Below are 25,060 nucleotides of genomic sequence, written 5' to 3' on the forward strand. Positions count from 1 at the left end.
AGTATGGTACATCTGAATGTACACATTTGATTGGCGGGATGATAGAACGATTGGTGTAATTCCTAAAGTTTTCCTATCATCTGGAATTTCCATCACCAACCGAGTTGAAGCAGAATTGATGATTGAAGATACGCATGGAAGAAGTCCTAGTAGAGTCTAGGGAAAATTTTATGATTATTTGGACACACTCGTATGTGTTAAATTGTTTTGTGATTTTAGGACTTGGGGACTGTGAGACAATACTTGGGACGAGTATGAGTAGGTGTGAAAGGGAGTAGATGCATATACTACCGGAAACACAGGACTCACGCTTGGATCAGAGAAAGTCACAAGGTTACCAAGAAGCTAGTAATTGATTCTGTTTTATTCAAGTATGTCGTTACCATCGTTTCGGTAATGACTAAGAAGACTGTTGTTATTCCGACCCTAGTGGTCATATCGAATTGAGTCCGACTACGAGGAGTATGTTACGTGGTTCGGAGAACCAAGTTTGATGTAACATCTGACTTAAGCTGGAAGATTGAAATAAAAGATAATCAAAGCGATCGGTAGAGGTATCGCGATAGTTGCTTGTAGCTAGAAATGCTACCATTTAAGATATGATTAGAACATGAAGGAAGGTATAGTCTGTTCTGGAAGACTCTAAAAGACCTGAGTCTAAGCGTTGCAACATATGATGATAGGTCATTAGAATACGACACATCAGTCCATTGTAGTAATAAAAGAACTTATCTTCAGTTTGCTAAGAAGAAGAAGGAGCCTCCAGAGAGATTGTGTCTCGAATGTCATAATTTGGAGTCTAACGAGCAGGTACAAAGATCGAGTACCGCTTGCAGTCAAGGAGTCCAAGAGTTATATACTCGTTCGAAGCAACATCAAAGTTACGGTTATTACTTAGGATGAAGAGATAACGTATGGAGTCATCATGTGAGCCTTGTTTCGTTGATGATTTCGGGACGTAATCATCCTAAGGGGGAGATAATTGTAACGCCCGTAGATCCGGGCTAGTCAATTTAGAGATAATAGGGGTCGAAAACGAATTTTTGACAAAAGATTATTTAGAATAAATAATCTTAACCGAGTCTTAGAATATGTCTCAAGGGTTCTGTACATATAAAGAACGCCTAAATCCGAGTTATAACGAAGAAGTTATGACCCGTCGAAGTTTTGCGACGGAACCGGCACGGCACATGGAAGCGTAAATAGCGAATTTACGATAGAGCAACTTTTAGCCTTAGCGATCTAAACGAAAGTCGTAGAAAACGTTAAACCGAGAGTGTCCATAAAAAGAACACCGAAATCTGACTTCGTATGAGGAAGTTATGATTTTTCGAAGTTTCGGCTTAGGAGTGTACAACCCGAAGTTCGAATATTAGATCGAGCGGTTTTTAGCCGACACAACCTAAACGAGCATCGAAGATCTCGTTAATAGTAGCGTAACGATAAAAAGACAGACGAAAACGGACGTCGGATGAAGGAGTTATGAATTTTTAACGGACCAACCCTGTCCCGGCCTGTTGAAAATATAACTTTTAAAATAAAGTCAAAATTAGCCGACGGAGTTTAAACGAAAGTTGTAGAGTAAGTTCTCGCCTACGCGTGGATATAAAGAACGTCGAAAACGGAGCTCGTACACGACAATTACAAATTTTTAAAGATTGCACTTGAATTTGCGAAGCTGATGATAGAGTGCTGACGTGGCGCATTTCCAGCCGTCGATTGCTGATTGCAGATAGCCTTCGGATGAAGGACACGTCGCCTCGCAATTACGCCCGCTTTCGAAGATGAGTACGCCCCGCATACCCCGACGTTATCTCTTCCGAGTCCGAGTGCGAGCCAGCTGGTGCGAGCTGGCACCCTTATCCGAACTACGCCCAGCGTAGTTGAGTTGTACGCCCAACGTACGGTCCGAAGTCCGGCCTATAAATAGCTGCGAGATTTCTTAGATTTTTCACACCATTCTCCTTCTCTCTCTAAACTACTTTCTCTCTCTAAGGGTTTTAACCCCCCCCCCCCAACCTAGGTGAACCCCTAGCACCCGAAGGAAGCCCCGAGGCTCCCGGAGCCCCTAGAAAAAGGGTCTTTCGGTTCGGAAATGCTGCTCCGATTAAAGCTCGGTTTTTAAGAAAACCCGCTGTAAGTGAGCTACGCCTACGCTATTTTTAATATAGCTTTTATTTAAATATAGTAACCTTATTAGGACCTTAAAATAATTATTTGGGCTATTATTATGAGTTATATTGAGTGTTGTTTAACGCTTATATAATAATAATAATAGCTAGACTATTAATTAGTCGCGGTTAACGTTAGACTAAACCCTAGTGGTATTGATAGTAAGTTTTGTCGGGGGAAATTGTTTTAAGAAGTAACGAAGCGCTGTCCGAATTCAGAATCACCACCTTATCAGGTGAGTGCATAGTTACTTTCATCTTACACATAGATATGAAGTATTTTAATATAAATAACGTGCTATGTGTGCATATTGTCTAAATACTTGCTGTCTATGCTGAATGAAAGATTTTATACATGTTTTAAATGATTTAAACTGTATATATATTTTATATCTACAAAATATGTTGGGTAAAACATGGGTAGATGAAATATGAGTCGGATGATGAGGTGAGAGGTGAAATAGACCATGAGGTGAGGGTGAGAGGTGGACGATGTGAGAAGCCTTTTACCCAAATGTTGCCCCCGTCATCTAGCAGAGTATGGATGACAACCACAGACTATTCTAGACAGTCCAGTGGAACACTAGCAGGCTCGCAACCTGTAGGTGTTGTGAACGATGTGTTCACCGGTGTACTCTACAAACCCATTGACCTGTATTGCGAGTGGACTCTCGAAAAGGATACTATCAATAAACGAGATAACCCTGGCATATGCGCCTAAAGGACTCTACCGACAGAAGCGCCTAATAGAGAACCTCATAACCCCGGCAAATGCGCCTAAAGAACTATACCGGCAGATGCACCCCATAAAGAATGTTACAATTCTAGCAGATGTGCCTAAGTGATAATATTAGCAGTTGTGCTTGAAAGATGTGTCATTAGCAACGATGGATTTCGTGCCTATTCCTTAGGATAATCCTTAGGAATGAATAAACCAGGAATAGCTGATTCTTAGGGTAGATCCTTAAGAGTAAAGAAGATAATGGGGATGGGTAATTGGGTTGATTGTTTGATGTTTAAACATAATAATTATATTATTGTGGGTTGAAAACCCTATGTACTCACCAGGTTTCCCAACCTGAACCACTCAAGCTTATTTGTATCACAGGAGTCGATAGGAAGCTACTTTACACTGAGAGATTTAAAAGAGATGTAGATCACTAGTGTAAATGAATGTAAGTTCTGTTTATGCTTATGTTTCTGTATTGACGATGACATCCCAAGGTTTTGAAAATGAATAAAAAAAATACATTTCTTCATAAATGCTTTGATAACATATTTATCATGTTTTTCTGGGAACAAATTCCGCAACATTTTTATTAAAAGACGTACTCTGATTTTTATAAAGCATAAACATAATCGGTCTTTTCTGGCCATGAAAATGGGGATGTCACAGTTGGTATCAGAGCATTAGTTTAAGCGAACTAGGAATATGGATTTATTTCTAGACTTAAACTTAGAATGCTAAGTGATGATTGTGAGGAGTGTGTCTAATAAAATTTAGGTAATACACCTGAATAGACACCAGCACTAGCTTATTTAGGAAAAAAATGCCTAAGATGCTTTTATGTGCTAAATGATTTATGATATGCATTATATGATCGGATCTATGGTCTATTGCCAACCAGATTTGGAAACTTTATGTGTTCAGGTTTCTAAACGTTTAATTACGGTATTAGAACTGGCATATAACTTTTCGGAGAGATAAGGGGATTTATACGTCTATCATAAATAAAATCTTTCCTATCTTAAAATTCTCACATCGGTACACCAAACGTCTGCTTGGGTGTACAAAACGTCATGGTGAAGACAGACTAGGAAATATCCGAGGAAGATGACAACCTGAGCCTAAGAATGTGATGGGCCATGCATCGGTCGTTGCGCCTGCACCCGAACCTATCACAATGGCAGAAGTTCAGGAAGTGATGCGAACCATGATAGAATGAGAAAATAGAGGAAATGAGATGGATTACGATAGTGAATGATACCTATCAGAAGATATCATAAGAGAGGTATCTTGCCTTAGAATACGTCTGATAAAATAGCAGTACGTCTAGAGAAGTATGGTACATCTGAATGTACACATTTGATTGGCGGGATGATAGAACGATTGGTGTAATTCCTAAAGTTTTCCTATCATCTGGAATTTCCATCACCAACCGAGTTGAAGCAGAATTGATGATTGAAGATACGCATGGAAGAAGTCCTAGTAGAGTCTAGGGAAAATTTTATGATTATTTGGACACACTCGTATGTGTTAAATTGTTTTGTGATTTTAGGACTTGGGGACTGTGAGACAATACTTGGGACGAGTATGAGTAGGTGTGAAAGGGAGTAGATGCATATACTACCGGAAACACAGGACTCACGCTTGGATCAGAGAAAGTCACAAGGTTACCAAGAAGCTAGTAATTGATTCTGTTTTATTCAAGTATGTCGTTACCATCGTTTCGGTAATGACTAAGAAGATTGTTGTTATTCCGACCCTAGTGGTCATATCGAATTGAGTCCGACTACGAGGAGTATGTTACGTGGTTCGGAGAACCAAGTTTGATGTAACATCTGACTTAAGCTGGAAGATTGAAATAAAAGATAATCAAAGCGATCGGTAGAGGTATCGCGATAGTTGCTTGTAGCTAGAAATGCTACCATTTAAGATATGATTAGAACATGAAGGAAGGTATAGTCTGTTCTGGAAGACTCTAAAAGACCTGAGTCTAAGCGTTGCAACATATGATGATAGGTCATTAGAATACGACACATCAGTCCATTGTAGTAATAAAAGAACTTATCTTCAGTTTGCTAAGAAGAAGAAGGAGCCTCCAGAGAGATTGTGTCTCGAATGTCATAATTTGGAGTCTAACGAGCAGGTACAAAGATCGAGTACCGCTTGCAGTCAAGGAGTCCAAGAGTTATATACTCGTTCGAAGCAACATCAAAGTTACGGTTATTACTTAGGATGAAGAGATAACGTATGGAGTCATCATGTGAGCCTTGTTTCGTTGATGATTTCGGGACGTAATCATCCTAAGGGGGAGATAATTGTAACGCCCGTAGATCCGGGCTAGTCAATTTAGAGATAATAGGGGTCGAAAACGAATTTTTGACAAAAGATTATTTAGAATAAATAATCTTAACCGAGTCTTAGAATATGTCTCAAGGGTTCTGTACATATAAAGAACGCCTAAATCCGAGTTATAACGAAGAAGTTATGACCCGTCGAAGTTTTGCGACGGAACCGGCACGGCACAGGGAAGCGTAAATAGCGAATTTACGATAGAGCGACTTTTAGCCTTAGCGATCTAAACGAAAGTCGTAGAAAACGTTAAACCGAGAGTGTCCATAAAAAGAACACCGAAATCTGACTTAGTATGAGGAAGTTATGATTTTTCGAAGTTTCGGCTTAGGAGTGTACAACCCGAAGTTCGAATATTAGATCGAGCGGTTTTTAGCTCTTATTCATCGACGGTATTTCCCATGGGAGTTCCTCCCCGCATTACATGTCAATGGGTTTTCCATACAGCTGATGAACATACTTAAGGGGTTTCCCCAGCCTTACATGCCCTAAAGGCACTCATGAGGGGAATAGAGTACAGCGAATAAACACTTAAGTCCATTAACACCTACAGGTTACGAGCCTGCTAGTGTTCCACAAACCGTCAAAACAGTCCATGGTTGTCATCCATACTCTGCTGAATGACGGGGGTCTTAGAGTACAGCGAATGAACACTCAAGTCCATTAACACCTACAGGTTGCGAGCCTGCTAGTGTTCCGCAGACCGTCTAGAATAGTCCATGGTTGTCATCCATACTCTGCTGAATGAAGGGGGTCAACGTTGGGTAAGGGCTTTTCTCATATTGCACCACTCACGCCAACATTTGGGTAAAAGCTTTTCCCATATTTCACCACTCACTTTCAACTCATGATCTATATCACTGATCATCTCATCTATCCAACTCACTTTTCATCACACACCCACTATTTAACTCATGATCTATATCACTAACTCATGAAGCTCGTCCGATCACTTCATAAAAGAACAAAGACTCCAAAGCTCTTCCAAATAAAAGTATAGGGAAAATACTGATAAAGTACTCTCGTACGCTCCCGTACCCCGACACGTAATAGTGTCAAAAAGAAGAACTAACAGATGAACACATAGTTCAAAAACACCTAATGAACATATAGTTCAAACATACGTACCGATTACAAGTCTACTAACGTTCCACTGGGCTATCTAAAATAGTCTGTGGCCGTTGTCTATACTCTGCTAGATGACTAGATCATCTTAAACATCGATACCTCTCATCACTTTTATTTCATCACACATCATATAATTCATCTACCCATGTTTTACCTAACATATTTGTAGATAAAAATATATATACAGTTTAAAACTTGTATAAAACATCAATTCAACAGTGACCTCAAATAAACAATTAATATATTTACACATAGCACGTATTTTAAGGTAAATACTTCATATCTATGTGTAAGGTGAAAGTGACTACACACTCACTTGATTTAACGATAATCGGGCAGCACTTCGTTGCCTAAAACGATCGTTTCTAATAAAACCGTGAGTTTTATTGAGAAACCGGGCTCTGCGAAGGGTCGGGCTTCAAAACCGAAAAGATAAATTTTCCGGCTTTCGGGCACTCCGGGACGTGTTCCGGGCATTGGAAATGATCTCGGGGCATCGGGGGAGGTCAAAATAACCAAAATATTGAAAAAGGGGTAAAAATGGACAATTTCCCAAAATTACCCGGGAAGTCTCGCAAGGCCACTATTTATAGGGGAGAGCTTCGGACCGAGGGGGGGGGGGGGGGGGGGAGGTGGCTTCGGATGCGAGGAGTCAGCAGACACGCGTCGGTCTTCGGACATGCCACGCTTCGGATGACTCAGCAAGGTCGGACACGGGGCAGCTCCTGCGAAGGCCACGTGCGAAGCTCGGACAGGTGGAGGCTTCTAAGTGGACCGAACTTCGGTCCAATGGGGAAGAAGGGTGACGACTTCGGACCAATCATCGGTTGACACGCGAGGCTGCGGTCCAATCAGAAGATGCCACGTGGAGGCTGCATGCGAAGGGTGACGTGTCCAAGATGACTCATCCGAAATTTCTCGAAAATTGTGCCAAATCTTGTAAAATCCATAATTTTCTCATACGGGCTCCGTTTTTGACGTTCTTTATATCTACGCGTAGAGAAAATTATGCTCTACAACTTTCGTTTAGAATTCGTCGGAAAATTTTGACTTTATTTTCATATTATTATTTTTAACAGACCGGGACAGGTAAATCCGTTAAAAATTCATAACTTCTTTATCCGACGTCCGTTTTCGTGAGACTTTTTACCGTTGTGCTACTAATGACGAGACCTTCGATTCTCGTTTAGGTCATGTCGGCTAAAAGTCACTCGATCTAAAATTCAAGTTTTTAGCTGTCTACTGCTAAGCTGAAACTTCGAAAAATCATAACTTCCTCATACGAAGTCAGATTTGGGCGGTCTTTTTATCGAACTTCTCGGTTTAACGAACACTACGAGTTTCGTTTAGATCACTAAGGCTAAAAAGTAGTTTATCAAAAACTCACTTTTTACGACATTCGGCCCCGTGCCGGTTTGTCGCGAAACTTCGACAGGTCATAACTTCTTCGTTATAACTCGGATTTCGGCATTCTTTATATATCTGTAATCCTTGTCACGCCCACTATAAGTTTCTTAATAGATATTGGCTTTATCTAAAGTTTAATTTTCACGCTCATTTTTATTCTTAATTAATTAAACCTTAATAATTAAGCATACAACACATAATTCACATAATATTCACATAATTCCTTTTCATTTCTTCTAAATGAGTTACAAAGGTTAACCTAGACCATTATGTCAATATTAATGCCTAGCCTAGAAACACGGGCGTTACAACTCTCTCCCCCTTAGAATGATTATGTCCCCGGAATCACACATCAGCAAACAAATACGGGTAGCGACTCCTCATGTCACTCTCCGTTTCCCAGGTGAGATTGGGCCCATTCGTATGTTTCCAACGCACAAGCACTAAATCGACCATTTTTATATCACAACTTCCTAGTCTTACGGTCAACGATTGCCTCAGGTTCTTTAATCAACCTCTTGTTTTCATCCAACCTTTATTTAGAAATGGGAATTATGTCGGGCACATCTCCCGTAAATTTTCTTAAATAACACACACGAAAGGTGTTATGAATACCCTCTAGTTCTTCCGGTAATTCTAGCTTGTAAGCTTGATTCCCGATTCTCAGAAGAACTTTAAATGGTCCAATAAAACTTGGACTCAACTTTCCCCTTCTACCAAATCTTATAAGTCCCTTTCACGGCGAGACTTTAAGTAAAACCAAATCTCCAACTTTAAATGATATCGGTTGTCTTTTCTTGTTAGCATAGCTCTTTTGAGCAGCTAACCTCCTTTCCCTAATCACTTTCAACTTTTCAGCAGTCTGATGGACTATTTCAAGTCCCATAAACTGCTTTTCCCCAGCTTCCAGCAAACATGATGGCGTTCGACACTTTTCTCCATACAAAGCATGATAAGGTTCCATCTTGATGCTTGAGTGAAAACTATTACTATAGGAAAATTCTACTAGAGGTAAGTGTTTACCCCAATTACCTTGGAATTCCAGGGTACATGCTCTCAGCATATCCTCCAATGTTTGAATTGTTCGTTCGCTCTTACCATCGGTTTGTGGATGGTAAGCTGTATTCAAACACAACTTGGTACCCAATTCCGCTTATAGCCTCCTATAAAACCTTGAGGTAAAACGGCTTGTCACGATTGGATACAATCGTTAACGAAACACCGTGAAGCCTTACAATTTCCTTCACGTAAGAATTCGCAAGTTTATCCATAGACCATTTCTCGTTGGCTGCTATGAAATGCGTACTCTTAGTGAAGCGATCAACGACCACCCAAATCATGTCATGACCGTTCCTTGTTCTGGGCAGTTTAGTCACAAAATCCATGTGATATCTTCCCATTTACCCATGGGTACAGACAAGGGTTCTAAACTCCCATACGGTTTCTGATGTTGTTCCTTAACCCTAGCACATGTTATACACTCGGCCACATACTTTAGCAACATCGAGCTTCATCGTCGGCTACCAGCAATAGGGTTTTAGATCCCTATACATTTTCGTACTACCGGGATGAATCTAGTACATGGTCTTGTGAGCTTCTTCCATCAGAAGACCTCTTACTCCTCTCATCCTAGGTACCCAAATCCTACCTTTGAATACCTTCAGTCTTTGACCGTTTGTATCAAACACCAACGTTTTATCCTAAACGTTCCTCCTTTCGGTCATTTTTCTCTAAAGCTTCCACTTCCCATTTGTAGAGACAACTTCAATTCTCAATGCTCTTGGCCTCTTCCTTTCAAGATTCACCTTCCGACTGAGAGCATTAGCAACAATACTTGCTTTACCAGGGTGGTAAAGTATCTCACAGTCGTAGTCCTTGAGTAACTCTAGCCAGCGCCGTTGCCTCAATGCATACGCTATCACTACATCCCTTTGGGTCAGAATACAACCTAACCCAACTTCTTTAACAACGAACGCGATACTTCTATTGATCGCTTTGATCAACCTTTACTTCAATTCGGCTTAAGTCAACTGCTACATCGAACTTGGTTCTCTGAACCACATAACAAACTCATCGTAGTCGGACTCAATTTGATATGACCACTAGGGTCGGAATAACAATCATCTTCTTAGTCATTACCGAAACGATGGTAACGACAGACTAGAATAAGACGGAATCAATTACGAGTTCCTTGGTAACCTTGTGACTTTCCCTGATCCAAGTGTGAGTCATGTGCTTCCAGTAGTATAGATCTCTACTACTATTCACACCTACTCATACTCGTCCCAAGTACTGTCTCGCAGTCCCCAAGTCCTAAAATCACAAAACAATTTAACACATACGAATGTGTCCAATTAATCATAAAATTTTCCTAGACTCTACTAGGACTTCTTTCATGCGTATCTTCAGTCATCAATTCTACTTCAACTTGGTTGGTGATGGAAATTCCAAATGATGGGACAACTTCAGGAATTACACCAATCGTTCCATCATCCTGCCAATCGAAGGTGTACTTCAGACGTACCATACTCCTCTAAACGTTTCATTATTTTATCAAACATATTCTAAGACAAGATACCACTCTTACGATATCTTCTGATAGGTATCATTCACTATCATAAGCTTTTCATTTCCTCCATCTACTCAATTCTCTACGAGTCTTCACCATAATGTTTTGTACACCCAAGCAGACGTTCGGTGTACGAGGCGAGAATTTAAGATAGGAAAGCTTTATCTACGATAAACGTATAAATCTCCTTATCACTTCGAAACATTTACATGTTAGTTCTAATCTCGTAATCATACGCTTAGAATCCTACACACATAAGGTTTCCAGATCCGGTCGGCAACAGACCATAGATCCGAACAAATAATAGCATATAAGGCATCCTTATAGCTATAACATAAAATATTTAGCACATAAAACATTTTAGGCATCTTTCCTAAAATAAACTAGTGCTCGTGTCAATTTAGGTGTACTACCTAAAATATAATAGACACACTCAACTCACAATCATCGCTTAGCATTCTAAGTTTAAGTCTAGAAATCCTACAATTTCTTAGTTCGCTTAAACTAATGCTCTGATACCAACTGTGACATCCCCAAATTCACGGCCAGAAAAGACCAGTTTAATTTATGCTTTTGAAATAATTTCAGAGTAATCATTTGATTAAAAGTGTTGCGGAATTTGTTCCCAGAAAAACATAATAAATATGTTATCAAATCATTTCCAAAGAAATGTATTTTATTCACTTCAACCATTGGGATGTCATTGTCAATACAAAACATAAGCATAAACAAAGTTACATTCATTTACACTAGTGATCTACTTCTCTTTTAATCTCTCAGTGTAAAGCAACATTGTATCGATACCTGTGATACAATTAAACTGAGTGGGTCAGGCTTGGGAGCCTGGTGAGCATATAGGGTTTTCAACCCACAATAAATAATAAACTTATTAAGTTCTCAATCAACAATAAATTTGTTAATTCCATCAACCAAAATAACCCTAATTACCCATTCCCATTATCCTCACTTTACGTCCCTAAAACAACTATCATAAGGGACCTAGCCTAAGGATTATCACTAGGGGTGACAACATTGCTTTGGGGTTTCCTCAGCAAGTTATGTCAAATAAAACAAACATCAGGGTGACAACATTGCTTTCCCTCAGCAAGTTATGTCAAACAAGACATCCTAACATAAAACAACCAACAAGGTGACAACATTGCTTTCCTTCAGCAATTTATGTCAAATAGGCACGAAGTCACATCGTCGCCATGTGCTAGTCCATAGCTCTTATTCATCGACGATATTTCCCACGGGAGTTCCTCCCCGCAATACATGTCAATGGGTTTTCCATACAGCTGATGAACATACTTAAGGGGTTTCCCCAGCCTTACATGCCCTAAAGGCACTCATGAGGGGAATAGAGTACAGCGAATGAACACTTAAGTCCATTAACACCTACAGGTTACGAGCCTGCTAGTGTTCCACAAACCGTCAAAACAGTCCATGGTTGTCATCCATACTCTGTTGAATGACGGGGGTCTTAGAGTACAGCGAATGAACACTCAAGTCCATTAACACCTACAGGTTGCGAGCCTGCTAGTGTTCCGCAGACCGTCTAGAACAGTCCATGGTTGTCATCCATACTCTGCTGAATGAAGGGGGTCAACGTTGGGTAAGGGCTTTTCTCATATTGCACCACTTACGCCAACATCTGGGTAAAAGCTTTTCCCATATTTCACCACTCACTTTCAACTCATGATCTATATCACTGATCATCTCATCTATCCAACTCACTTTTCATCACACACCCACTATTTAACTCATGATCTATATCACTAACTCATGAAGCTCGTCCGATCACTTCATAAAAGAACAAAGACTCCAAAGCTCTTCCAAATAAAAGTATAGGGAAAATACTGATAAAGTACTCCCGTACGCTCCCGTACCCCGACACGTAATAGTGTCAAAAAGAAGAACTAACAGATGAACACATAGTTCAAAAACACCTAATGAACATATAGTTCAAACATACGTACCGATTACAAGTCTACTAACGTTCCACTGGGCTATCTAAAATAGTCTGTGGCCGTTGTCTATACTCTGCTAGATGACTAGATAATCTTAAACATCGATACCTCTCATCACTTTTATTTCATCACACATCATATAATTTATCTACCCATGTTTTACCCAACATATTTGTAGATAAAAATATATATACAGTTTAAAACTTGTATAAAACATCAATTCAACAGTGACCTCAAATAAACAATTAATATATTTACACATAGCACGTATTTTAAGGTAAATACTTCATATCTATGTGTAAGGTGAAAGTGACTACACACTCACTTGATTTAACGATAATCGGGCAACACTTCGTTGCCTAAAACGATCGTTTCTAATAAAACCGGGAGATTTATTGAGAAACCGGACTCTGCGAAGGGTCGGGCTTCAAAACCGAAAAGATAAATTTTCCGGCTTCTCGGGCACTCCGGGACGTGTTCCGGGCATTGGAAATGATCTCGGGGCATCGGGGGAGGTCAAAATAACCAAAATATTGAAAAAGGGGTAAAAATGGGCAATTTCCCAAAATTACCCGGGAAGTCTCGCAAAGCCACTATTTATAGGGGAAAGCTTCGGACCGAGGGGAGGGGGGGCAGGTGGCTTCGGATGCGAGAAGTCAGCAGACACGCGTCGGTCTTCGGACATGCCAAGCTTCGGATGACTCAGCAAGGTCGGACACGGGGCAGCTCCTGCGAAGGCCACGTGCGAAGCTCGGACAGGTGGAGGCTTCTAAGTGGACCGAACTTCGGTCCAATGGGGAAGAAGGGTGACGACTTCGGACCAATCAGCGGTTGCCACGGGAGGCTGCGGTCCAATCAGAAGATGCCACGTGGAGGCTGCATGCGAAGGGTGACGTGTCCAAGATGACTCATCCGAAATTTCTCGAAAATTGTGCCAAATCTTGTAAAATCCATAACTTTCTCATACGGGCTCCGTTTTTGACGTTCTTTATATGCATGCGTAGAGAAAATTATGCTCTACAACTTTCGTTTAGACTTCATTGGAAAATTTTTAATTTATTTTTATATTATTATTTTTAACAGACCGGGACTGGTAAATCCGTTAAAAATTCATAACTTCTTCATCCGACGTCCGTTTTCGTGAGACTTTTTTCCGTTGTGCTACTAATGACGAGTCCTTCGATTCTCGTTTAGGTCGTATCGGCTAAAAGTCACTCGATCTAAAATTCAAGTTTTTAGCTGTCTACTGCTAAGCTGAAACTTCGAAAAATCATAACTTCCTCATACGAAGTCAGATTTGGGCGGTCTTTTTATCGAACTTCTCAGTTTAACGAACACTACGAGTTTCGTTTAGATCACTAAGGCTAAAAAGTAGTTTATCAAAAACTCACTTTTTACGACATTCGGCCCCGTGCCGGTTTGTCGCGAAACTTCGACAGGTCATAACTTCTTCGTTATAACTCGGATTTCGGCATTCTTTATATATCTGTAATCCTTGTCACGCCCACTACAAGTTTCTTAATAGATATTGGCTTTATCTAAAGTTTAATTTTCACGCTCATTTTTATTCTTAATTAATTAAACCCTAATAATTAAGCATAAAACACATAATTCACATAATATTCACATAATTCCTTTTCATTTCTTCTAAATGAGTTACAAAGGTTAACCTAGACCATTATGTCAATATTAATGCCTAGCCTAGAAACACGGGCGTTACAACTCTCTCCCCCTTAGAATGATTCCGTCCCCGGAATCACACATCAGCAAACAAATACGGGTAGCGACTCCTCATGTCAATCTCTGTTTCCCAGGTGAGATTAGGCTCATTCGTATGTTTCCAACGCACAAGCACTAAATCGACCATTTTTATATCACAACTTCCTAGTCTTACGGTCAACGATTGCCTCAGGTTCTTTAATCAACCTCTTGTTTTCATCCAACCTTAATTTAGAAATGGGAATTATGTCGGGCACATCTCCCGTAAATTTTCTTAAATAACACACACGAAAGGTGTTATGAATACCCTCTAGTTCTTCCGGTAATTCTAGCTTGTAAGCTTGATTCCCGATTCTCAGAAGAACTTTAAATGGTCCAATAAAACTTGGACTCAACTTTCCCCTTCTACCAAATCTTATAAGTCCCTTTCACGGCGAGACTTTAAGTAAAACCAAATCTCCAACTTCAAATGATATCGGTTGTCTTTTCTTGTTAGCATAGCTCTTTTGAGCAGCTAACCTCCTTTCCCTAATCACTTTCAACTTTTCAGCAGTCTGATGGACTATTTCAAGTCCCATAAACTGCTTTTCCCCAGCTTCCAGCAAACATGATGGCGTTCGACACTTTTCTCCATACAAAGCATGATAAGGTGCCATCTTGATGCTTGAGTGAAAACTATTACTATAGGAAAATTCTACTAGAGGTAAGTGTTTACCCCAGTTACCTTGGAATTCCAGGGTACATGCTCTCAGCATATCCTCCAATGTTTGAATTGTTCGTTCGCTCTTACCATCGGTTTGTGGATGGTAAGCTGTATTCAAACACAACTTGGTACCCAATTCCGCTTATAGCCTCCTCTAAAACCTTGAGGTAAAACGGCTTGTCACGATTGGATACAATCGTTAACGAAACACCGTGAAGCCTTACAATTTCCTTCACGTAAGAATTCGTAAGTTTATCCATAGACCATTTCTCGTTGGCTGCTATGAAATGCGTACTCTTAGTGAAGCGATCAACGACCACCCAAATCATGTCGTGACCGTTCCTTGTTCTGGGCAGTTTAGTCACAAAATCCATGTGATATCTTCCCATTTACCCATGGGTACAGGCAAAGGTTCTAAACTCCCATACGGTTTCTGATGTTGTGCCTTAACCCTAGCACATGTTATACAATCGGCCACATACTTTAGCAACATCGAGCTTCATCGTCAGCTACCAGCAATAGGGTTTTAGATCCCTATACATTTTCGTACTACCGGGATGAATCTAGTACATGGTCTTGTGAGCTTCTTCCATCAGAAGACCTCTTACTCCTCTCATCCTAGGTACCCAAATCCTACCTTTGAATACCTTCAGTCTTTGACCGTTTGTATCAAACACCAACGTTTTATCCTAAACGTTCCTCCTTTCGGTCATTTTTCTCTAAAGCTTCCTCCTGAGCTTTCTTTTATACTTCCCATTTGTAGAGACAACTTCAATTCTCAACGCTCTTGGCCTCTTCCTTTCAAGATTCACTTTCCGACTGAGAGCATTAGCAACAATACTTGCTTTACCAGGGTGGTAAAGTATCTCACAGTCGTAGTCCTTGAGTAACTCTAGCCAGCGCCGTTGCCTCAATGCATACACTATCACTTCATCCCTTTGGGTCAGAATACAACCTAACCCAACTTCTTTAAAAATGAATGTAAGTTCTGTTTATGCTTATGTTTCTGTATTGACGATGACATCCCAAGGTTTTGAAAATGAATAAAAAAATACATTTCTTCAGAAATGCTTTGATAACATATCTATCATGTTTTTCTGGGAACAAATTCCGCAACATTTTTATTAAAAGACGTACTCTGATTTTTATAAAGCATAAACATAATCGGTCTTTTCTGGCCATGAAAATGGGGATGTCACAAACAACAACTCCGTAAACTCCTTCTCGCTCTTGAGCATTTGTGCCAAGGTCACGTTCTATGGCTCCAACTATAATGACTGGATGTGCAACATTAGGATGGCCTTGCGCTTCGAGGACAAGGAATATGTCCTCAACAAAGAGCTGAACGAGATAGATGAAACAAAAGCTACTCCTGAAGAAATAGCTGAGTATAGGGTCCACTGCAAAGACGCGGCCAAAGTGTCATGTATCATGGCGGCAACTATGACTCCTGAGCTACAACAGTTTTATGAGGACTATTGGCCTTATGAGATGCGCAAGGACTTGACGGAGAAGTACCATCAAAGAGCACGTCAAGAAAGGTATGAGATAGTCAAGTCACTCATTACCACCAAGATGAAGGACGGAGAGTCCGTCACGACACACCTGCAACACATGCATCGCTATGTGGATCTTATCTTGATGCTTAATGTGAACTTTGATGAGGAATTCACTTATGACATAGTCTTGCACTCATTGCCTTATTGTTATGATCAGTTTAAAATGACTTATCATTTGAACAAAGAGGAAGTCACGTTGATTCAGCTTCAAAGCCTGCTGAGAACCACTGAAAGTGGATTGAAAGGAAAAGGTACTGAATCCACTCCTACTGCTGCTCCCATCTTGGCCATTGGGCAAGGGAAGGGGAAGAAGAGGAAAGCTCCCTCAAAATAGAACTGGAAGGGGAAGTCTCAAGCTGGGTCGTCAAGTAATGGCCCTAAAGGCAAGTCTAGTTCTGAAAGCCCCTCCTCTGATCCTAAAGAAGCTGTCTGCTTCTACTGTCATGACAAAGGTCATTAGAAGAGAAGCCGCCCCAATTACTTGCAAGATATAAAGGATGGCAAGATCAAGCTAACCTCGACAGGTATTTACACTATTCAATCTAAGAACTCATCGAATTCTAATTCTTGGGTCTTTGATACAGGATGTGGTTTTCACATTTGCTCTGACTTGTAGGGACTAAGAAGAAGTGAGGATGTGGAGTATGGGAAGATGAACCTGATTATGGGCAATAGGAGATCGTCACCTGTTACCAATATTGGAATTTATTCTTTAGTGCTTTGTAGCGGGTTAAGTTTAGATTTAAATAATTGTTGCTACTCGTCAGAAATAACAAGGAATATTATTTCATTTCATGGTTTGTACAGACTGTTGGACAATGAGAATGATTCTATTCCATGTCATTTTTCCACATGATATCTTGCAGAATGGAGGTTTATATGATCCCTTATCTTAGGACACGTAACTGACTAGGTCAGAGTTCGACAACGGTTTTTGAAAGCTACAATATGCTGGTCAATTTTTGAAGTTATACTTGCAATTATAGTTATTAGACTTATCCAAGTGGGAGACTATTGGATTAGGTGTCTAAGCCCATAACTATAATTGGTATATACTTGAATTGATAGTAGCATAGTCCTTTTGGGTTGCCTTCACTCTTGCAACTTGACATGATGACTTTTGGAGAGAAGTTGAACTTATTATTTGGAATAATAAATTGATATAAATGATTTATTAATATGTTATGAAAATAATATATATTAATTGGAAATCATGTTGTTTAAATAATATTTAATCAGAAATTAATTTGGAATTAATTTTGGGATTAAAGGCATTAATTAAAAGTATAAGGGCTGTTTTGAAATTAATTTATAGTTGTGAAATAGGGCTCTTAGACTCCTTAGATGGGAGTGGACGAAAATTATAGGGAGCCCCTATAAGTTTTCATCCAAGGCCTTATAGTTGAGGAGTCCATGGGCTGCTTAGGCCTTAAGTAGGGAATTAGGGTTTCCACCTGCAAACCCTAGCTTTGGGACTAAGCAGCCTGCAATATATAAGGAGGCTTACCCTTGGGATTTTCGGCCACTTGCATCTAACCCTAGTAGATCCGAATTTCTAAGAGCATTTCCTCCTCTCTCTCTCTCTCTCATCTCATCCTCTTTCAAAGAGTGTTTGTAAGCCATTAGAGGTGTCACATTTGAGGCACTTGCTTTCTAGAGTTCAAGATCTACAAGGATGAATTGTTATTACTACATAAAAATTGAGGTATGAATCTAAACCCTATTATTAGGTTAATTTCGATTATATAGATTCATATTAGGGTTTCTCTTTTGTATTCAAGTTTGCATGTTCAACTAGTGAAAACCTAGATCCAAAGCATTAGTGTTGCATGAACACATAGGAATTTGTTTTTATGCTCATAACCCATCAAAAGAGTCATATAACAATCAATCAGGGATTCGATAAGAGATAAGGCATCATATATCAGACAATTCTATCATACAGTTCCTGAATATCCCTATCCTAATACTAGCATGTTGTTCTAACATATCAAAGTGTAATCTCAAATAAATGTGTGGTAATTTGGGGTTAACTTACTGGCTCCGGCTGACCGTACACATCGCATCGTCCTTATTATTTTGAAAACTATTTGAAAAATATTTTTCCTTAGTTTGAGACTGGATTCACATGAGTGTTCCTCCAATTCACTCAAACCAAGGCTCTGATACCAACTTGTAACATCCTAAAATTTTTAACAAATTTAAACTTTTCAAAGCAACCTTTTTACTAATAAAAGTGTTTAAAAAATCATTATATCCAAAACATTATTTAAAATCAGAGTCTCCCAAGATCCAATCAGTAGTAAAACCAAGGATGTGTACGGTCAGGCCTTCGCCTCGCCACAATCATTTGAAGCACCTGAAACAATAAAATAAAACTGTAAGCGCAAAGCTTAGTGAGTTCCCTCAAAATACCAACACACCACAAATAACACATACACAATAACATCATACTGTGGGTCCAATCAACCATCGGGTTGGAATACCCCAGGCCCCTCAACCATCGGGTTGGAATGCTGACATACTATGGGTCCAATCAACTATCGGGTTAGAATACCCCAAACCCTCAACCATCAGGTTGGAATGCCAACATACTATGACTCCAATCAATCATCAGTTTGGAATACCCCATGCCCTCAACTATCCGGTTGGAATGCCAACATACTATGGGTCTAATCAATCATCGAGTTCGAATACCCCCGTCCTGTTGACTGACACACAAAGCAGTCCAGTCTCACCATATACCATAACAATCATGTCGGGTTGGAATACCCCAGGCCCAGTCAATCATAGGGTCCAGTCATCCTCGGGATGGAATAACCTAGATTGGAATGCCAATATATACATAATTCGGGTCCAGTCAACCATCGGGTTAGAATACCCTCGGTCTGTTGGCTCATGCACAAAGCAGTAAAGGCTCAACCACCAACCAAATATGTGCACATATATAGATAAACATATAATCAGTCAGCAGACAATCAGGTAGATCTACAGATCGCTAAGCATAACATCATACTATCACATATCAGGATATCTAATCCAATGGGTCGGCCTTGGTGCCTTCGACCCGTAAGTATAGTGTAACATCCAAAAATTATGACCAAAAAATTTCATTTTTGATTTAAGTGAAAACTGTATTCCAAAACTTTGTTCATACAACCCAATAAAATAAATATGTCAACATCATGAAAATCAGGGTATGTCCCATAAAAAGAATCCCTATGGTGTGTGCGATGCAGACAACCTGAGCTCTTCCCCTTAGAACTGGAAGTACCTGAAACATAAACTAAAACTGTAAGCATAAATCTTAGTGAGTCCCCTCAAAATACTACATACCATACAAACAAATAAACATATAATGGGCCCCGCCCTGTCTTCGGGCCCCGCTCGGCATCGGACCCCGTCTGGCATCGATCCCCGCTCGGTAATAGATAGGGTCCGACCGTCATATATATATGATATATAAAATAATCACATATGGAGCCCAACCCTAAAGCCCAACATCGAATGGCCACCTGACTGAGTATGCCGGGCGTACTCAGCTTGTATGCTAAGCGTACTGGCTCGAGGGCTTGTACACTGTGTGTACAGGCTTGTACGCCTAACGTTCTCAACCAAATCAGCCACCTTCTACTTTAAGCACTTAAATCATTAAGACTTAATCCCAAAGTGCAGATCTAACCTCCTTAAGTTGAAATATCATGTAAAGTTCCTAACTTTACGTCCATGCATGACATAAGAAGCTCTAAAGCTCAAAAAGGACTTAATGAATGCATGAGGCCCCTAAACTCCATAAAGTTGGTACATTTATGCCTAAGGAGCCCATGAAGACCTTAGATCTGAAAGAATAAACCTTTTGGACGTCCTGATCCCAACATCAATCCAAAACATGGCTAAAAACATAACTATTTAACCAAAAAAGAGATCTAAGCATCTAGAAACCAAGATAAGAACTTGATACCTCAAACTTCTTGCAAAATGGGTAGTGGTTCTAGATCCAAGACTTCCTTCTTCAAGCTTAGCAACTTCAAGATCTTCTAACATCTTCACAATGAACAAAATAAACACCAAGCTCCCTTCAAAGGCTCAAATGCTTGATAATAGAGGCTACAACTCGTTTCAGGGTTTTGGAGGCTTTGGGTGCTGGTAAAGAGGTCAGCCCCAGAAGATAAGGATACTTAAATAGGGTGCAACACCCCCAATTAGGGTTTCATTAAAGTCTACATACGCCCAACATACACATGCATACGCCCAACGTACACGACCTAAGTCCCGTCTCGCCACCAACCCACTACGTTAAGCGTACCAAATGGTATGCCCCACGTACTGGCTTCTCAACCAGTACGCTAAGCGTACCAAGTGGTACGCCCCGCGTACTACTTCAGGGTCCAAAATGAAATTATTGAATACTAAAGGGTCTTAAGGCACATACTAGGGAACATGTGTTATAATTCTCCCGCACTTGAATCAGACTTCGTCCTCGAAGTCCGCCGCTCCAAATAATTCTGGCTAATGTTCCTTCATCTCATCTTCAGGCTCCCAAGTCCACTCTGACTCCTTGCGGTGCAGCCACTTCACCTTCACCAGGTCTACTACCTTATTCATCAAGGTTTTCATCTTCCAATCTAAAATTTTCACCGATCTCTCAATATAATTCAGGCGGTCATCCACCTGAATATCCTCCAAAGGTACAATTACGGAATCATCCACTAAACACTTCCGCAGCTGAGAGACATGAAATGTGCTATGAATCTGACTGAGCTCGGCTGGAAGATCTAGACGATATGCAACCCAGCCCACCCGAGCCAAAACCATGAAGGGACCAATATACCTGGGGACCAGTGTGACATCCCCATTTTCACGGCCAGAAAAGACCGATTTGTTTGTGCTTTATTTTGAAAATCAAAGTAACCTTTTAAAGAAAAGAGTTGCGGAATTTGTTCCCAGAAAAAAAAACATGATAAACAAAACTTACATTCATTATCACTAGTGATTTATGTCTCCTTAATCTCTCAGTGTAATGTAACTTCATATCGACACCTGTGATACAAATAAACTGAGTGGGTCAGGTTGGGAAACCTGGTGAGTACATAGGGTTTTCAACCCACAATAATATAATTATTATGTTTAATCATCAAAAAATTAACCCAATTACCCATCCCCATTATCTTCTTTACTCTTAAGGATTACCCTAAGAATCAGCTATTCCTTGTTCATTCTTTCCTAAGGATTATTCTAAGGAATCGGCATGAAGTCCATCGTCGCCACGGTTTACCCAACATGCACTAAGTCCATAGTCACCAGGGTTTAGGCACTAAGTCTGCATAGTCACCATGGTTTATACAACAGGCACTAAGTCCATAGTTACCAGGGTTTAGGCACTAAGTCTGCATAGTCGCCAGGGTTTATCTCGTTTATTGATAGTATTATTTTTGAGAGTTCACTCGCAATACATGTCAATGGGTTTTTAGAGTACACCGGGTGAACACATCGTTCACAACACCTACAGGTTGCGAGCCTGCTAGTGTCCCACTGGACTGTCTAGAATAGTCTGTGGTTGTCATCCATACTCTGCTAGATGACGGGGCCAACGCTTGGGTAAAAGACTTCTTTCATTGTTCACCTCTCACCCTTATCTCATGGTCTATATCACCTCTCATCTCATTATCCAACTCATATTTCATCTACCCATCTTTTACCCATCATAATTATAGGTATAAAATACATATACAGTTTAAAACAATTAAAACATGTATATTTTTGTTCATCCAGCATAAATATTAAGTACACAGATAATATGCACACATAGCACGTAATGTATATTAAATACTTCATATCTATGTGTAAGATCAAAGTAACTATGCACTCACTTGTTAAAGTGATGATTCCAAACTCGGAGAGCGCTTCGCTTCTTAACAATATAATTTCCTTCGATGAAACCCAATATTATTACCACTAGATTTTGGTCTAATATTTATTCTAATTATTAGTCTAGATTCGTCATTAACTCAGAGTCTACTTCATGATCTATCAAGTAAAGATCAGCCAGGCAGGACAGTTGGGAGGCATGACCATTTCGGCATATAGCTTTTCTGAAATCTAACAACCAAACCCAACGTGACCATTCTAGACACCTCTCCCGTAAGTAGATCAATCAGTATAATGACTTTGAATCACTGACAAATTTTATTTATAGGTTCATAATAACGATATTATAAGCTATATTTAAATTAGGGTAGCATAACTTACTTAGCTAGGAGTCGGGCTCTGCAGGGGCCGAACTTAGTCGCTGAATCTTTCTAAGAAAGATTCTTGCAACGCTTCAGTGCTCACCTTACTGTACTAAAAACTACAGAAAGAGAAGTCGAATCACGAGGGACCGAAATGCTCGGGGGATAAGAAGAGAAAGACTCTTGAATCAAGAGAATGATGCAAGAAATATGAGAGCTAGAGGCTCTTATTTATAGTGACTGAATTTTCAAAAACTATCGTCCATAGTTACTTAATGACCTTATAGTTATATGAACGACTAAACACCCCTTTATAATACTATTTTAAATAGATTTAATGATATTTGTACTAAACTAATGTCGAAAGTACTCAACACTAGTCTTATAACGACCGCATCGTCGATACCTTTCTAATGATATATATATATATATATATATATATATATATATATATATATATATGTATACGTATATATGATTTTTACTTTATTTTAATACGTAAATATGCTATTAAAAATTATAACTCGTTCATACAAACTCCGTTTTTGACGTTCTTTATATCCACGTGTAGCTATCGACGAGATCTACACCTTTCGTTTAGACTCCGTCGGCTAATTTTGAATTTATATTTTTCTCCATATTTTTATAAAATTAAATGATTTTGCTAAAATCATAACTCTCTCGTACGGACTCCGTTTTTCGCGTTCTTTTTCTCAAAATTCATATTTAAGAAGTACTACGATTTTCTTTTTGGTCACATTAGCTAAAAGTCAACCATTCTTGTCGTAGCTTTTTACGTCATACATTCGTCGTGCGCGACTGACTTTTATATCTTATAAAAATTATATCTAATTCATACAGATTCGGATTTCGACGAAATTTATATTTTCGGGATGGGGACACGTGTACTTCCTAAATATATATATATATATATATATATATATATATATATATATATATATATATATATATATGTTTTGTCGCACTTATTTTTACGATTTACGGACGATTCGACTGATTTTTCCTATTTTATTATATTATAATAATCATGAAACATATAATATTCAAATAATTCTTCTTTATTACGTCAAATAGGTTACAATTGTTAACCCTAACTATTACTTTGGTTAAGATTATTTATCCTAGATAATCTTCTATAAAAAAATCATTTTTTTAACGTTTATTATATCTTAATTGACTAGCCTGAATCTGCGGGTGTTACAATTATATACACATACCTACATACATACATACATACATACATACATACATACACACACACATACACACACACACACACACACACATATATATATATATATATATATATATATATATATATATATATATATATATATATATATAGGGATGAGCAAAAGGACCGAACCGGCTGGAACCGGCCCGAACCGGACCGGACCCGGGAACCGGCTTCGGCCAAAATCAAGAACCGAACCGGCCCGGTAGTTCTATCGGTTCCGGTTCTACCGGTTCCCGGTTCTTGTCGTGTCTTCAAATGTTGGAACCGGTCCTAGAAAATAGCATCATACGGTTCCGGTTTTTGCCGGTTCTACCGGTTTCGGTTATATCGGTTCCGGTTCCTACCGGTTCCCGGTTCCAAAAATCCACAAAAATAACGTCCCGGTCCCGGCCCGACCGGCTCCATCGGGTTCCGGTTCCGGTGCCGGTTCCGGTTCCGGTACCGGTTCCGGCCGGTTCCCCGGTCCATATGCTCATCCCTATATATTTATATATATATATATATATATATATATATATATATATATATATATATATATATATATATATATATATATATATATAGAGGTTCGTTTAGGCTCGATTAGGCTCGCGAGCCCACTAAATTTTTCACGAGTCGAGCTCGAGCTTCATTTTAAGGCTCGAATCGAGCTCGAGCTCGAGCTTCCTTAAAATTAAATGAGCCGAGCTCGAGCTTGGTCAGGCTCAAGCTCAGCTCGACTCGTTTATGTTGGGTTTTGAGCATTCTAACACTCCTAAGGTGTACATGCAACCCTAATAACCTTGGATCTATGTTTTCTCTAAAATACATGCAAATAAGAATTTCCAAGGTTTACATCCTAACTAGCATAGCATGCAAAACTAGAATCATAATATACTAGAAGAATGACATTCCTTTTGATAGTGATTGATTGCTTGGAGTTTGAGAGCCTAGCACCAATAGTGTGAATGCCTCAAGTGGAATCACAAATCACCACAAACTTTGGAAAACTCTTGAGAGAATAATGCACACTCTTGAAATTGGCCACCACTCTTGTTCACACACAACTAGTGCCAAATCAAGTGCCAAGGACTCCTTTATATAGCGTGGAGGATTAGGGTTACATCCATGTAAACCCTAATACCCATGACTCTTCCTTTCCAAGGATCCATGGGTTAAAAGCTCCATGGACTTCCATGCATGCCAAGCCCATTCCAAATGAGTATTAGCCCACACTACATAAAATACAAGAGCCTATATTTAATTAGTCACCTTTTGATCACCAAATTAA

Source organism: Lactuca virosa, chromosome 7, assembly GCF_052849685.1.
Source record: "Lactuca virosa cultivar CGN04683 chromosome 7, Lactuca_virosa_CGN04683_v6, whole genome shotgun sequence".
NCBI lineage: Eukaryota > Viridiplantae > Streptophyta > Magnoliopsida > Asterales > Asteraceae > Lactuca > Lactuca virosa.